A 17,845-nucleotide genomic window follows, 5' to 3' on the forward strand; every position below is an offset into this window, starting at 1 on the left:
ATCTTCACCATTTTGATAGAGCTGGCATCTTACAGGAGACCAACATCTTCCTGATAAAGAACCCAATGGATTAAGAATAATCATGCTCATTTGCATAAGACATGCAGGCAGAATTACTGCATTCTTCAAAACCAAACATTTGAGACGTGATAGAAACTCTTTATCTGGCAATCTTGAGTCTCCTTTTCTGCATGCTTGATGAGTGCCTGGATGTTTAATAAATACCCATGAGCCAACTGCTGTGTTCTAATTTCTGACTCTTTTGCCATCTGTAATCACAAGCCCTGTTTTACAAACTCTTCTAGACAATTCGTTGATTTCTCAAAAATTTGAAAAATAAAACCTTAACCCAGCCTTCCCTATCAATAATAAAGAAAAGGAATTAAAGATATATTTTTAAATTGAACTATAAGCAGGTATTTTAGCATCTAAATTTATGCCTTTACTTGTCATTGTTTTTTAGGACATGGCACCGTCCATAAAATTAGAAAAACAATTCTAAACTAAGGTCGGTTCAGGTAAAAAATTACTAAGCACCTATTATGTAGTAGATATTGGTGAAGGTCCTTGAATCCTGGGGAGAGAAGAGCATGGTTTGCCCTCAAGAGCTACAGTCTTTGCCCACTTCCGTGTAACTCACAAGGATTTTTTGGAGAGGATTCAGTACTTAGTCAGTGTGGAATGAGTGTCCCTTCTCTGCCCTATCACAAACGTCCCTACTCTCAGCTTTTCCTGGATGTGAAGACTTTCTGAACAGGGGAGAGAGAATGCATTAGAAGCCTTTCTTGGCTTAGGTTAACTTCCTTCCTCCTGATTTGGGGTCCTTGGCAGAACTGGCACTGTCTGTACCCACAGAGCATTTCTTTTACAGCTTTACTGGAATAAATTCTCAAACTACACCATTTAAAGTGTACAACTCAGTGGCCTGTACTCTATTACAGAGGAGTGCCAACTCGCCAACATCTACATTTAAAGGCTTTTTGCCTTCGCCAAAACAAATCCCTGTGCCCATCAACAGCCGCTTTTCATTCTACCCTCCACTCCTGGGCTAACCTTACGCAACCAGGAATCTACTTGGCATCTCTATGGATTTGCATACTCTGGACATTTCCTATGAAAGAACTCATACAATTGTGGCTTTTTTGTGTGTGGCTTCTTTCCCTTTTACCCATGTTGTAGCAGGTATCCATACTCCTTTCCATCATGTCCCAAACATATTCCATTCTATAAATATGTTACATTTTTAAAAATCTCCTCCCCCGTTGCTGGTCATTTGGAGTCTTTCCCCCTTTTGCTATTATGAATAATGCACTTGAATACCAGTGTTTGTGCAGACGTATGTTTTCATTTCTTTTGGGAAGCATATACCCAAGTTGGAAATGGTGAAAATGCCCTGCTCCTGGCAATTCAAAATGGCACAATAAATCAGGTATGTAACGGTGCTTCATTATAATTTATAGAAATGTTCCTATTCATCAAATCTTATTCCTAAGAATTTATCTTATGTGTTAATTTAAAAGCAATAACTATATTTTTGAAAATGTCAATGGGAGTCCTGCCTATTTTGTCAAAATAATAAAAAGATACTAAATACCTAATAATCAGAGAATAAAAATAAAAACAATAAAACATGAAGCCATAAACTTAGAAAGTCATGCATTTGTTATCTGTGAAGATTCTTTAGAAGCATAAACATGAGAAATATGTAAAGAGTAGTGTATAAATTATAGTTTTACTGTCTTTTGACTTGTACACATAGACCAAGCAAAATTAAAAATAGGGGTTTTGTTGGGGTCGTAAATTCATCAATTATTTTTCAGTCTTTTAAAAAATGTATTAATTTCTCAGCTGTATGTGTATAAAGCTTCAGTTATGCAAGACGAATAAGCTCCAGAGATGTAGGTGCTTGCATCCTCAACACTGGTTGTGCACTTACAAGTCTGCAGAGGGTAGATCTCTAGTTCTTGGTAAGGGTGTACTTACCAAAATAAAAAAGTAAAATTATTAAAAATAGGAAAAAGAAAACCCTAACATACTTTTCAAATGTTGTAATTATACAATATAAGAGAGCGTGTGTGTGTGTGCGTGTGCGCGCATGTGTGTGGGCACTCTGTGGACCTCATCAGAGGGAGATTCTGATTCAGCAGCTACTACATGTGGAATTGCATCCTCAAAGATAATGTTAGAGTTCTAATCTCCAGTACAACAGAATGTGATTTTATTTAGAAGTAGGGCTGTTGCCGATGTCATCAGCTAAGTTAAGTTGAGGTCACACTGGGGGCACCTGGGTGGCTTAGTCAGTAGAGCGACCACCTCTTGATTTCAGCTCAGGTCATGATCTCAGGGTCATGAGATCAAGCCCTGCGTGGGGCTCCGTGCTCAGCCTGGAGTCTACACGAGATTCTCTTCTTTGCCTCTGCCCCTCTCTCTGCTCATGCACATGCTCTCTCTCTAAAATTCATTCATTCATTAAAAGTTAAAAAAGACGGTGAGGTCATACTAGAGTAGGATGGGCGCCTGATCCAGTATGATTGGTGTCCTTATAAGAGGAGGAGAGAGACACACAGAAGGATCATGGCAACGTGAACACGGAGGCAGAGATTGGCGTCATGCTGCTATAAGCCAGGGAATGCCTGGGACTAACAGAAGCCAGAAGGCAAGGGAAGGACCCTTTCCAGGAGCTTGTGGATGGAGCATGGCCCAGCCAGCACCTTAATTTCTGACTTCTCACCTCTGGAATTATGAGACAATGAATTCTGTTATTTTAAGCTATTTAGTTCTTGGTATTTTGTTATAGCAGCCCCAGGAAACTAATTTTGTAGCTTTAGGTGCTGTTGTACTTACCCCACGGACAGGTATTGCATACATATGGTGCACCATAGCTGTTAAGAGTGCAAGCAAGCCTTGCATGGTAGCTAAGTGGTATCGCGAAGAAGCCAGATTCTGGGGTTCAAAGGACAACTCAGCCAGATTTTAATTTAATCTCATAGAGCATAAATCTACAATATACTTACACTCTGCCAGTGCGAGGAAATCTCTTCTTCCATTGATGTGAGAGCAATTTAAATGGACAATTACCATCACTAATGGCTCTGCACTTCTTCTCCATGCATTTACAGCCTGTGCACTTACTGTCCAAAGGGCTTTGATGAGTGTTGCACAAGCAAGCTGAAGAATTTGACATTTTAATTATCTGTGATTTTGTTTGTTATCTGTTAAATGCAGAAAAAAGTAGCCATAAATAATAATACCTACCTTTGAAGGATATTATGAGGATTCAATGAACACTCAGTACCTGGTTCTAGCTCAGTGCTACATAATGCTATTATTATTAACCTCTTAAAGGTTTAGTTCTCACACCTAACATGGGACTTAACAATATCTATCTTTTTTTTTTAAAGATTTTATTTATTTATTTGAGAGAGAGAGAATGAGAGACAGAGAGCACAAGAGGGAAGAGGGTCAGAGGGAGAAGCAGACCCCCCGCTGAGCAGGGAGCCTGATGTGGGACTCGATCCCAGGACTCCGGGATCATGACCTGAGCCGAAGGCAGTCGCTTAACCAGCTGAGCCACCCAGGCGCCCAACAATATCTATCTTATGAGGGCACATACAGAGTGCTTAGGACAGTATTCCACAGATTTATAAATGCCCATGTATTAGCTGTTATGATTCTGTAAGTTGCTAACACACAGCAGGTGTTCTGAAAGTTTGCACTGAGCAAGTGTATAGATAAATTAAGTGTAACATGAAGGGTATTATCACTTTACTCATTTCTCATTCCATGAATTACTTAATATTTTTCTGCTAACAATTTGTGAGTGTATCACATCTCCCAGTATACTGCATGTTGGAATGACCTTCCCACTTTACTCAGGACTAATGAACTCTAAATCAATCTCTGCAGTTTTTCAGGTGTATAATTCTTAGATAAAAAAATTACCGGACCTTATCTCCTATCTTTATTTCTGTAAAATGAGAATATTGTTCTAAATTATCTCTCAGATCCTTTTGTCTTTCTAGTTTTAATGACTTCAATGTTCTGAAGAGTGGAGTCTGAGATGATTCCTCTTTGTAGACCCACAGTATTGTGCAGTCGACTCAGAAAATACCATAGCTTAGATGAAAAACATCACAAAAGTGCTCAACAAAAGATTTGAGCTGACAGAAGACAAAATCATCAAGGTTGCAGATAAATCAATAGAGAGTATCCAATGTGAATAATGGAGAGGAAAAAAAGGGAGAAAAATAAACACAGACTCAGAGATGTGTGGGACACCATAAAGTGTACAAATGCAGATGTAATAGGAGTCCCAGAAGGAAAAGAGAGAAAAAGAGCAGAAAAATTATTTGAAGGAAAAAACAGTCGGATACTTCCCAAATTTAATGGAAAACATTAATCTACAACTCCAAGAAGCTTCACATACTTCAAGTTCTCTCTAACATAACGAAGTCTCCGTCTACACGCATCATAGTCAAATTGTAGTGAGACAAAGTTTTGAGAGTAACAAGAGGAAAATAACTTATAATGTACAACGGAACCTGAGGAAGATTAACAGTTGACTTCTTATCAGAAATAATGAAGTTCAGAAGACTTTGCAATGACATAATAAAAGTGCTAAAAGAAAAAGAAAAGCCTGATGACAAAGAATTCTTTGTCTAGCAAAACCTGTAAAGTTGAAGAGGAAATAAACATTCCTTAGATAATCAAGGACTTGTAGTGATGCTTTCTGAGTTCTTTCTTCCTGCATTGAGCATGCTGTGGTTCACATTAACATATTAGGTCTTTTTTTTTTTTAAGATTTATTTATTTGAGAGAGAGAGCCTGAGCATGAGCAGGGGGAGGGTCAGAGGTAGAGGGAGAAGGAGGGAGCCTGATGCAGGACTCAATCCCAGGACCCTCAGGAACATGACCTGAGTCAAAAGCAGACATGTAACCAACTGAGCCACCCACGCGCTCCAACATATTAGGTCCTAACCGAGGTATGTGGTCACTTCACTTACATAAGAAAGGCCTTTGGGTTGTGAATTATCCCCATTTTATACTTAATTGCATAGCTTATATCACATTTCTCAGGAAACTATGCTCAATAAGTCCAGAGATTTCAGGGGTTTTTTTTGTCTTGTTTTGCATGTTGGGTTTTTGTTTTTGTTTTTGTTTTTTTGTTTTGTTTTGTTTGGGGTTTTTTGGCAAAATTCTGACTTTTTCCAGTATAATTTTTTTTTCCAAATTTTTATTGAAATTCTAGTTAGTTAACATATAGTGTACTATTGGTTTCAGGAGTAGAATTCGGGTTTTTTTTTTTTTTTTTAAACAATGAGCAATTTTAAACAACAACGACTATCACGCCGAAAGTATCTGCTAGGAAAGGAATGTACTGGTTGGTTCTTAGCAGCATGTTTATAAGTTGATAGGATTGTGTCACCTGCCTTCTTTCTTTCCCCGAAACAGGAGAAAATGGCTTGTAGACCTGCTTCTCACTCCCTTCTTCCAGGTGTGCTGGAATGTTGATGTCAAATTCTTCAGCTTGCTTGTGCAACACTCATCAAAGCCCTTTGGACAGTAAGCGCACAGGCTGTAAATGCATGGAGAAGAAGTGCAGAGCCATTAGTGATGGTAATTGTCCATTTAAATTGCTCTCACATCAATGGAAGAAGAGATTTCCTCACACTGGCAGAGTGTAAGTATATTGTAGATTTATGCTCTATGAGATTAAATTAAAACATTTCATTTCACTGAAAACTCAAACAAGGCAAGGCCTTTGCATAATTAAGTAAAAATCCCGGTTCTGTTGGTCACTGGAATTATCTTATTCTGGAACACTCTGTGTAATTGAGTTTTGAATTGAAGGCAGTGGTGCAAGTCTGTCAAAATCAATTGAATTGATTTTCACTTATGCAGGTGCATTGAGTTTTACAGTGGTTGAAGTTCTTTTTTGAACAGATCAGATTCCAGATAGAGGCCAATTGCTCATATTTCAAATCTTTTCATAAATATATCACAGCATTTCCTGAACAAACAATATGGCAAACATGCTCACACTATGTTAAGTAATTAGTTCTAAAATTGAAAATTGTAAGAGTTAACTTTTCTGAAACGGAGTAACTAAAAACGTAAAGTACAAATAACTCTAATAGAAACAGACCACAAATATGGAACATTTATGTAACATAAAATGGAGGATAGACCAAAATGTTAACTCTCAAGGACTATGGCCTGGAGCTGCCAGGAACCATCCTGAAACCAAATAAAACAAAACCCAAGAGATCAAAGAGTGAAGGTACCTGGTTACTGAACCCCTGAATATCAATGTTCCTGAGGCCAAATCGATACCCCTTGGACTTCTAAATTAAATAAACATACATTCTCTTTTGCCCATAAACTCACTTGAGTTTTGTTTCCGTTGTTTTCAAAGAATTCTGACCTAAAAATAGCATATCTGTGATTTTCTGGCATTCTATATAGGATAGGCATACGTTTAGAATGTTGAACTTCTTTATATCAGTGGAATTTTATATAGTATGACTTACAGTCATATAAGATGCCTTTGCTACGTTTATTTTAATGTAGAAAAGAGCATGTATTAAATAGCAAACATCAAGCATTTTCATAAAATTTAAGAAGACCACTTGTAAATGCTATGATTAGGGAGTACTAATTTAATACAATAGAATGAGATAGGAAACAACAAAACTTTATAACCACTGGAAAGAAAATATACCATTCTCTGCACTAAGTGAAATAAGTCAAACAGAGAAAGGCAAATACTATATGATTTCACCTATATGTGGAATCTAAAAAATGAAATGAAACAGATAAACAGAAACAGACCCATAAATAAAAAGAACAAACCAGTGGTTGCCAGAGGGAAGGAGGTCGGGATGATGGACGAAATGGGTGAAGAGAAGTGGGAGATACAGGCTCCCAGTTATGGAGTGAATAAGTCACGGGGATGAAAGGTACAACATGGGGAGTGTAGTCAATGGTACTATGATAACGTTGTATGGTGACAGATGGCAGCTACACGTGTGGTGAGCACAGCATAATGTATAGACTTGTCAAATCACTATGTTGTACCCCTGAAACTAATGTACATTGGGTCTCAACTATACTTCAATTTAAAAAAAAAAGAAAAAAAAAAGGGGTGCCTGGCTGGCTCAGTCGTTAAGCGTCTGCCTTCGGCTCAGGTCATGTTCCCAGGGTCCTGGGATGGAGCCCTGTATCCGGCTCCCTGCTCGGCAGGAAGCCTGCTTCTCCCTCCCCCACTCTTCCTACTTGCGTTCCCTCTCTCACTGTGTCTCTGTCAAATAAATAAATTAAAAAAAAAAATTTTTTTTAAGTTTAAAAAAAGGGGCGCCTGGGTGGCTCAGTTGTTGAGCGTCTGCCTTCGGCTCAGGTCATGATCCCAGGGTCCTGGGATTGAGCCCCGCATCGGGCTCCCTGCTCTGCGGGGAGCCTGCTTCTCCCTCTCCTACTCCCCCTGCTTGTGTTCCCTCTCTCACTGTCTCTCTCTCTCTGTCAAATAAATAGATAAAATCTTAAAAAAAAAAAAAAGTTTAAAAAAAAAAAGTTAAAAAAAAAGAATAAAGAAAATACAACCTCCTAATTTACACAAACAATTCACATATCCAGGAAAAAGTTCAAGTCAATCAATAAATGTCTTTCTTGAAACTGAGATGCATTTTACAATCGATATGTCTATTTAAGGGGATTATTTCTTATTCACTCGCTTGTTCCTTACAACTCCTTGTTCTTTACAACTATTATTAACTTTGTACTGTTCTGGTCATAAATGATGTCTTCAAAATCAAGGAAATTGAAAGCTCTGGAGAAGTGGAATGGTTTTTGGATATCTAAAGTATATGACTGGCAAGACTGAGAACAACAGACAAAGTATCAACATGAAGACTTTGGGAAAATAATAAGTACAAGCAAGGATAGCGGGCATAGCGGGCAGATGCTGACCACTAAGCTTATGCTAGGCAATAAGATCAGTATCTTAACTGCAGTATCTTAGTCCCTTCTCTTAATGGCATTATCAGATGGGTGTCATTATTGTTCTTATTAACACCCATCTTATAAATGAACTAAGTGGAGCTCAGGGCTTCTAAGTGATTTGCAAGTTTACAGACCTCGTGAATAGCAGAACAAGTGGTCAAATTCAAATCTCCATGACCCCAGGGTGGGCCGGACTGCACTGTGGTTAGATTTTGCATGTAGGCTCTGCCGTGTGACAGTGAGCAGGTCACTAACTTCTCTCTGTCTGTTTTGTTTATGTGACGGTAATAATAACACAAAGACTAAGAAATTAATACATGAAAAAACGCTTAGAGGGATGCCCGGAACAATCTAACAGTTTTCAAAGTATGAACTATGGAGAGCCGGTCCTCGTTAGTATAGTGGTGAGTATCCCCGCCTGTCAAAGTATGAACTATGGTTATTCTGTGGTAATGTGCCTGGAATTTAACAGGTTTTCAACGAAGATTGGAGATGTTACTAGTAGCTGTGGTATTATCTAAAAATTCTGAGATAATACAATAACAGCAGTTGCTAGATTTTATTTTATAAAAATCAAAGTTTTTTAGAAAAAAGTTTTTTGGAACTTGGTGTTTTAAACCTATTTATTTATTTATTTATTTATTTATTTATTTATTTGGGGGGATTGAAACTTTTATTTATTTTTATTTATTTTTTATTATGTTAGGTGAGTCACCATACAGTACATCATCCGGTGATGGGTATCGAGGAGGGCACGTATTGCATGGAGCACTGGGTGTTATATGCAAACAATGAATCATGGAACACTACATCAGGAACTTGGTTTTTAAAAAGAAAAATCAATGCATATGCAGATTAAATTACTTAGGTTTACATTATTCCAATGTATTAATTTAACATCTATTAAGTTAAACACCAATAATCTAACATAAAATCTTAAATTATCTGCGATGGAATGAAAAGCCAATAGAAAGTAATTTTTAAAATACCTTACATTGATTCTAAATAATTTTAAACATTGATTCTACTAGACATAATGATTTTTATGCACCATTTCATATAGAGTAATTAGAGCATAGTGTTACCTCATTTACTATCACTTACATGACTAAGGGGTTCCCTATCCAACTAAGTAGGTATCCAGATTTTTATGATGCTATTTTGCAAACTTTATTGTTGTTTTTTTCATAACCTCAATACGATTGCAATTTGTTTAAACCCCATAACGCTTTAAAATAGTTGTCTTTAAATTTATTGCTAAATGGGATAATCAACTTTTCATTAGAGTTGCAATCATTTATATTACACCTGACATTGTAATATTTCATAGACTTACTTTACTTTTTTAAAAATTGCCATTTGTACTTTCCTTGAATATTTGCCTTGGGGTGACCCATGCATAAACTCCAGCCCAGGTCTCCCAAGGGAAAAGACAAAAGCAAAACTATTTTCAGCTAGACACACTAATGGGACACTCTGTGACACTGGCTAAAACAGAACTGCTATCAAATACGTATTGTTTTCCCGTAAGAAAGAAAGTGATTACCTTGTTGGGAAGATAAGATTATGCCAACGTTAATCTTTTTCATAAAATCATACCACTTACCTCTTTAAATAAGCTAGAATGAGGTTTCCTGATAGTTCTGGGAACTGAGATCTACACTCAGGCACACCAGACTCAACATGTTGAAAACCAGACACAGAATATCTTGAAAACAGCAAGAGAAAAACAACTCATTATGTACAAGGGAACTGCGATAAAGTTAACAGGTTGCTTCTTATCAAAAATAGTAGAAACCAAAAGACAGTGGAATGGTCTATTTGAAGAACCGAAAGGGAAAAAAAACTTGACAAGAATCTTATATCACATAAAATTATTTTTCAAAAGTGAAGGGGAAATAAAGTCATTTTCTGATAAACAAAAACTGAAAGCACTTGTTACTAGTCAATCTGTTTTACACAAAACTCTAAAGGAAATTCTTCAGGCTGAATGCAAGAAATATGACAGTAAATTGACTCCATGGCGGGGGGGTGGTGGTGCGAAGAGTGAAGGTAAAGATAATTATGTAAATGATTATACAAGACAATATAATTGCACATTTATTCCCCCTTCTTCTATTAACTAATTTTAAAAATATACATGGGGCACATGGGTGGCTCAGTCCATTGAGCATCTGATTCTTGATTTCGGCTCAGGTCATGATCTTAGGGTCCTGAGACTGAGCCCTGCCTTGAGCTCCACGCTGGGTGGTGGGGAGCGTGCTTGAGATTCTCTTTCTCCCTTGACCCTGACCCCCATTCGCATGCTTGCTCTCTAAATAAATAGATAAATAAAAAGTATACATTATGTATGTATTATTGGAACTATAAAATATAAACTTTAAACTGTAATACATGTGACAACAGCAAAAAGGAGGCAGGTGAGAACAAGGTTGTATCGTAATGAAGAAATAATACGGTGGTAACTTAGATCCATAGGAAGAAATGGTAAACAGAAGGCTAATATAATAAATTCTAGAAATATATATTTGCTCTCTTCTCCTCTTAGCTTTATTAAGTTTTTTTTTTAAGATTTTATTTATTTATTTGACAGAGAGAGACACAGCCAGAGAGGGAACACAAGCAGGGGGAGTGGGAGAGGGAGAAGCAGGCTTCCCATGGAGCAGGGAGCCCGATGCGGGGCTCGATCCCAGGACCCTGGGACCTTGACCTGAGCCAAAGGCAGACGTTTAACGACTGAGCCACCCAGGTGCCCCAAGTTTTATAAAATTATAAGCAACAATTATAAAAATGGGTCCTTCCATCATAATATGTAGACATTATATGCATAACAACAAGAGCTATATAGGATCAAGTTATCTAAATCTAACTGGAGCTAATTTAGTTTAAATTAATTTAATAGCATACAGTTGAAAATCATTAAAAGAATTACTATTTTAAAGCTGAAAATATCCTCCCAGCGCTAAAGAAGCTGATAAATGAGTAACAGAACAAAAAGGACATAATACACATAGGAAAAGAGAACAAAAGAGCCAATGTAAATTCAACCATAAATAATAGTAAATATGAATGAATTAAGCAAGGTAATTGAATGACAGAGATTTTCAGATTCGATTAAAAAAAAGCAAGATCCAACTACATGCTCTCTGTTATAGAAATTCTGAAGATTCAATATACAAGTAGATTGAAAGCAAAAGGATAGGAAAAGGTATACTATGCATATAGCAAACCATAAAAGAGCTGCAATGTCTATTTTACCATCAGACAAAATAGATTTCAAAGCAAGACATTTTATTAGAGATAAAGGGGAATATGTTATAATGAGAAAGGAGTAAATCCTTCTCTGAGATATAACAATTATAAATGTATGGGCACCCAGAATCAGAAGCCCAAATATATGAAGGAAAACTTACAGAATTTAAGGGAGAAATAGTTCAACAATAATGGGCAGAGATCATCAAAGTCTCACTTCCAGTCATGGGGAGAACAACTTACCCGAAGATCAACAAAGGGATAAACCAACTAAAGATAACATACATCTATAGGACACTGCACAGACACCAGCAGACTATGCATTCTCCTGACACGCACATGAAACACTTTCCAAGAGGACCATCTAGTTAGGCATAAAAGAAGTCTCAATAAACTTTTAAAGACTGAAATCATACAGAGTATGCTCTCTGGCAACAATGGAACTAAATTAAAAATCAATAATCAAAAGAAACTTGGAAAATTCACAAATAAGTGGAATTTAAACAAGATATTCTTTTTTTTAAGATTTTATTTATTTGACAGAGAGAGAGAGAGAGCACAAGCAGGGGGAGCAGTAGAGGGAGAGGGAGAAGCAGACTCCCTGCTAAGCAGGGACCCCAATGTGGAGCTCGACCCCAGGACCTGAGCCAAAGGCAACCACTTAACCAACTGAGCCACCCAGGCACCCCAAAACAAGATATTCTTGAATAACAAAAGGATCAAATTAAGAATCATGAGGAAAATTAGGAAATACTTTGAGATGCCTGAAAACAAAAATACAAGATACCTAAACATATAGGATGCAGAGAAAGCAGTGCTTACGGGGAAATTGACAGTTATAAATGCCTACATTAAAAAAGAAAAAAAAATCAGTAACCTAAATATTTGCCTTGAGAAATGAGAAAGATAAACTAAGCCCCAAACTAGAAGATGGGAAAAAGCAATAAAGAATAGTGTAGAAATAAAATTTTAAAAATAGGAAAAGAGACAAAATCAACAAAATTAAAACTAAATCAAAAAATTAAAATTGAAAGCTTTTTCTCTGTCTGATTAACACAATGAATAAAACTTTAGCTACATCAACTGAAACTTTAGCTGAAATCAACAACGATAAATTTTTATTTTATTTTAATTTAATTTAATTTTTTTATATTTATTTTTTTTATTCTTATGTTAATCCCCATACATTACATCATTAGTTTTCGATGAAGTGTTCCATGATTCATTGTTTGTGCATAACACCCAGTGCTCCATGCAGAATGTGCCCTCCTCAATACCCATCACCAGGCTAACCCATCCTCCCACCCCCCTCCCCTCCAGAACCCTGTTTGTTTTTCAGAGTCCATCGTCTCCCATGGTTCGTCTACCCCTCCGATTTCCCCCGCTTCATTCTTCCCCTCCCGCTACCTTCTTCTTCTTCTTTTTTTTTTCTTAACATATATTGCATTATTTGTTTCAGAGGTACAGATCTGAGATTCAACAGTCTTGCACAATTCACAGCGCTTACCAGAGCACATACCCTCCCCAGTGTCTATCACCCAGTCACCCCATCCCTCCCACCCCACCCCCCACTCAGATGTATCCCTTTTAATCTTACAGAAATGAAGTAAGACTCGCAAGGGAATGCTAGGGACAGATGTATGCCAACAAAGTAGATAAACTTAGATCAAATGGAAAAATACCTGGAAACACACAAGCCACCCAAGTTGACTCAAGAAGAAATACAACATCAGAATGGACCTGCAATAAATAAAGAACTTGATCAGTAAGTAAAACACACCGAGGCGATCTCACCATAACCCCACCCCTGGTGTGGCCCCCCACAATTGGGAGGGAACGCAATACCCAGAGTTCTCCCTTGGGGGTGAAGGGTTCAACCCCACATTGGGGAACCCAACTTTTAAAGACTGGCACCCAAACCATCTGACTGTGATGAACAATGGGGCTTGTGCCCATGAGACCTTCAGGGCTGTGGTGGACCAAGAAACGGCTCTTAACAGGCTTGCCCACAGACTCAGCCAGTCCCAACCCCTGTAGAAGCAGCTCTTTGAAAAGCACCCAGGCTTTCTGTGAAAGGGACACATTTGCTATTTTTAAAATGTGAGTCTGAGGGCCAGGCACCTGCTGGGAAACTCTCTAGGGACAGAGGCTGGTAGGCACCATCTTCTGCTCTCCCTCTGCTTTTCTGAAGCCAGGGGTGTCATTTTTTTCCTTTCCAGGGGGTGGCATCTTTATGCTCCAGCTGATGGGTGTAATCTTTCACCTTGCTGAAACTTGACAGGCAACATCTTTCTTTTTCTCTTTTTAGAACAGTTTTATCTTTTTTCACTTCTTTTTCTTTTTTTCTCTTCTTTTTCTTTTTTCAGAAGATGCCATGTTTGTATTCTTTATCTTCTTGCTCCAGCCAGTAGGCACCACCTTTGTGTTCTTCCCCTGCTGTGCAGTATCTCCCAGAAAGAAGATTTTGCAGACATCTGGTGCCCCAGTTTTTATGTCTGGTGGGCCAGTTTTTTGTGACTGCCACCTAGGGGTCACCCCTACATCGCCTGGCTCTGGAGGCCAGGGAGCTTGTGTTTCTGGGTCCCATGGGACTGTAACAATGGAAGAGCATTCTGGGCAGACTCCCAGTGCACTGCTCAGACAGACAAAACACACTCCAGTCTTTCGGAGAAAGGGGTTTATTTGCTTGTCCACAAGCTTTAGCCTCGGGGGCAAGCTTCTGTCATACTTACAGAAGTCTAAGGAGGTGCGTTCAAGGGAATGGAAGCCAGTGAACACCATCTTTGCAGTCTCCCCCGGAACAAGGCATTTCTAGAAAAGAGTTCAAACCCTTACCTGGTGCCCTGATTTTTTTGCAAATGCAGCCAGTGGATACTTCAGTGGATAAAGCAGTATGTCACTTAACATTTCAATAAAAGGATAAATAACAAAGGTGTAACATATAGTTAATGGGAATAACAGACACAGAAGAAAGAGAGAAAGGCACAAAGGAAACGTCTGAATTAATTTTTGAGAGTTTCTCCAAATCCATGATAAACATGAAGCCACAGATCCAAGAAGCTCAGAGAACACCAAGCAAGATGAGCACCTGAAACAGCATATGTACGCGTATCAGATTTGAAGTGCAGAAAATCACAGAGAAATAAAAATCTTTAAAGAAGGAAGAGCAGAAAAAATAATTATGTACAGAGAAGCAAGGAAAAGAATTGTGTTGGATTTTTTCTTTAGAAATTGTGCAAACAAGAAGAAGAAAGTGAAATATTTAAAGTGTTGAAAGGAAAAACAAAAACAGAAACAAAACCCACCAACCTGAAATTTTGTATCCAGCAAATCTATGCTTCAAAGATAAAGGACAAAATACTTTCTCCAACAAATGAAAATTAAGGAGATTTGTTGCCAGTGGACCTGCCTTGCATGAAATATTAAAAGAAATTCTTTAGGAAGAAGGAAAATATTGGTAAGAAACTTGGATCTACATAAATAAAGGAAGGGTACTAGAGAAGGAAACACAGATAAAATCTCTTATGTCTCTTATTCTTTTTTAATTTTTTATTTTGATTTTTTTTAAGATTTTATTAATTTATTTGAGAGAGACAGAGAGAGAGAGAGAACATGAGTGGGGGGAGGGGCAGATGGCAGAGGGAGAAGCAAGCTTCCCACTGAGCAGGGAGCCCAAAGCAGGGCTTAATCCCAGGACCCCAAGATCATGACCTGAGCTGAAGGCAGATGCTTAACCAACTGAGCCACCCAGGTGCTCCTCTTCTTATTCCTAATCAATTAACCAAATAACAGTTTCTTCAAACTACTAATAACAGGATCTAGGGGTAAGCAGTAGGAATTCAGGGAGGCTTCTTTTTACAGAGGTCAAGTCAAAGAATCTAGGCCAGCCATGCACATATGTTTATGCCTCATTTTTGTCTAAAATTTTCTCACTTCATAACTTAAACACAATAAAGATATTCAGGCTTTTCTACAGCAATTCACCTTCCTATTCTTCTATTTATTTAAAACATGGATTTAGTAGAATCAAGGAGCAGCATTGGCTCTTGATCTATTTCTATTTGTCCAGAAATAAAATGCTGCTCCTTGAAAAGGGCATGTGTATTGCTCTTATCTGTTTTATTGAGTCTTCCGTAGACTAAGGTATCAAAAAAAATACCACTTTCAGTTGATATAAAAGATCTTTCTTTCCTCTATCGCTCTCTTCTAAGGGAATTTCTCTAACTATAAGGCATCAATGATCTTCTAATTATCATCTGAAAGTGAAGGTAGGAGAAACTCATCCTGGAGAAAATAGCATTTGGTCCTTAGATCTTCCCTGAGGGAGAAGTTGACTTCAACTGGTGACTAGACGTAAGACTTTACCTTAGGAAAACTGAATACAACCTGTGGAGTGAAAGTGTTACCGTACACCAGCTTTATCTCATCTTGCCATCTTTATACTCTTTTACCACCATCAAATCAGCCTTTCTCATCCCCTACAGATATCTTAAGCAGAAGCCAGAACTGTGTTCTACAGTTCAGATTCTACAAATCTGATACAGCCCACTTAAACACTCCACTCTCATATCCCAGGTCCACCCTATCTACTCCCGTGAGCCAGGGCAGGACAGTCAGACGTGTGGCTCATGCCCTGTTAGTGCACAGGTGGGCGGTCTGCTCACTCACATCTCCTCCTACTCAAACACAGTGAGAGTGAGGGCATTAGTCCACTTCTGATACGCTCCTACTTCCTGGGGGTGGGAGCTCAATAGGGGGAAATAGAGGAAGGAACTTCTTTATGGAACTGGTAACTTCTTGAGATACCGTTGGCCTGGTTCTGGACTTTGGTTTTCTCTGTGATGAGACCACATGATGGTCTCCATGATTCCCCGGGTGATATTCAACTCTATCTTGGCCCCTCTGTTATTGGCAGATGCTTCCAGAGAGAGGCGGCCTCCCTACGGCCGCCCACGTCTTCTTCTGCTAACTTCCTTTGGGTGGGCACTGGAACCGTTGAGATTTTTTCTTCACTCTGAAGTGGGACAGTCCTCTCATTCTCTTTTTATCCCAGGCACATGGCACCAGAGTATAAGCTGTCCCTACTAGGGCAGATGATGCAGCCTCAGTCTCCATAAATTCGCAGGAACCAATCTCTCTAGTTATCCCTCAGACACTCAGGGACACAGGCCAAACTCCCTCAAGAATGTCTTCCCCACATTTCATTCTACTCGAGGGGTGGCCTGGGCTTCATATGAAGTTCACATTTCAGCAACCACTAAGCTTGAGAGTGAGATGTCCACCTCTCTTGCAGACATTCCTATCAAATATCTCTCCACACTTCCTGGTGGTTGGAGACTGAGACAAAGCCTATGACACTGAACTTCGGACATTTCTCACTCCTGCTGCCTCCACCTGATCTCCCATCTCTCTCCAACCAGTGACCTCTGGGCAAAGAATAAAGGGAGGGATGTGGTGAGGAGTCGTTTACTGGGGAGAGATGCTTATGACTACGTGTCATTGGTGGGAAAGGGCCGTCCACACATGGATGGCTCTCTTTAGGATACAGGATGCTTAGAACCTATTTGTGTTAGCTGTGGGGCCTGAGTGCTCATTCAGGAGTTAAAAAAAGAAGCTCTATATGACATCATGTTACATAAAATTTACTTTGTTTCCTTTAATCATTAAGGTCATATTTTTATAATGTTGAGTCTCAGGATAAAGCAGAAAAGTAATATATATATAAAGCAACCACCTATGCTTCCACAATCTATGAGCAATATATGCAATCCATATATTGGTACATTTCTACATAGTCTGGTACAAAAAGGTTTATTAAACCTGCCCCTTTTCTAATAAACCGAGCTGTCATGGAAGAAATAGACAACTTCCTATTCCCATTAAATTAATTTTCATTAAATAGCCCAAAGAATGTAATGGTCAAAATAGATAAAACAAAGCATCACCTAGTCTTTCTACGCCACTCAGATGAATTGGGTTCAGTTCATAGAACACTGGCCCGCCCATGGAGTGCTGGCTCTGTGCCCGATGCTGAGGAATGTGATCATGTTCCTGTCTTCAAGGAGCTCAAACTCTAGATGAAGAGACAGAAACGTATACAGCTACTCCCAAGAAAACACGTATGGAAGCATGATAGACTGCATAGGAGCATGCATGGTGCAGACTGTCCGCAGAGGACAAGGCTTCTTCCCAGAGAAGGTGATGCCTGGGCAACATTTGGATACCCAAGGGATGCATCTTCCAGACTGAGGAGGTGAGGGCTGGAGGCAGGAGATGGTCATTTCAGGAGAGCTCACAACCCGTACAAATTCATCCTGTGCGCTGGGACTCTGGGCTTACGACTTGTCTGGCATCCCCATGGCGTCAGGTTTGGTTTGGGCAGGGATTGACAGGAGGGGCTCTGGGCAGCAGTCTGTCATGACGCTTTGGAGATTGAACACCACCTTTTTGGCAATATTACGACAATGATATGGTCAGATATAGATTTGTGAAAGCTGTGGAAGAACAGACTGAAAGGGGGTAAAGCATAAGCCATGAAGACCAATCAAGAGACTATCCTAATAAGGCAGATGAGTGATCACGCAGTCCGGAGTGG

This window comes from Mirounga angustirostris, unplaced genomic scaffold (genome assembly GCF_029215605.1).
Source record: "Mirounga angustirostris isolate CCGP_5_RB_7025 unplaced genomic scaffold, mMirAng1.0.hap1 SCAF_15, whole genome shotgun sequence".
In the NCBI taxonomy this organism is placed as follows: Eukaryota; Metazoa; Chordata; class Mammalia; order Carnivora; family Phocidae; genus Mirounga; species Mirounga angustirostris.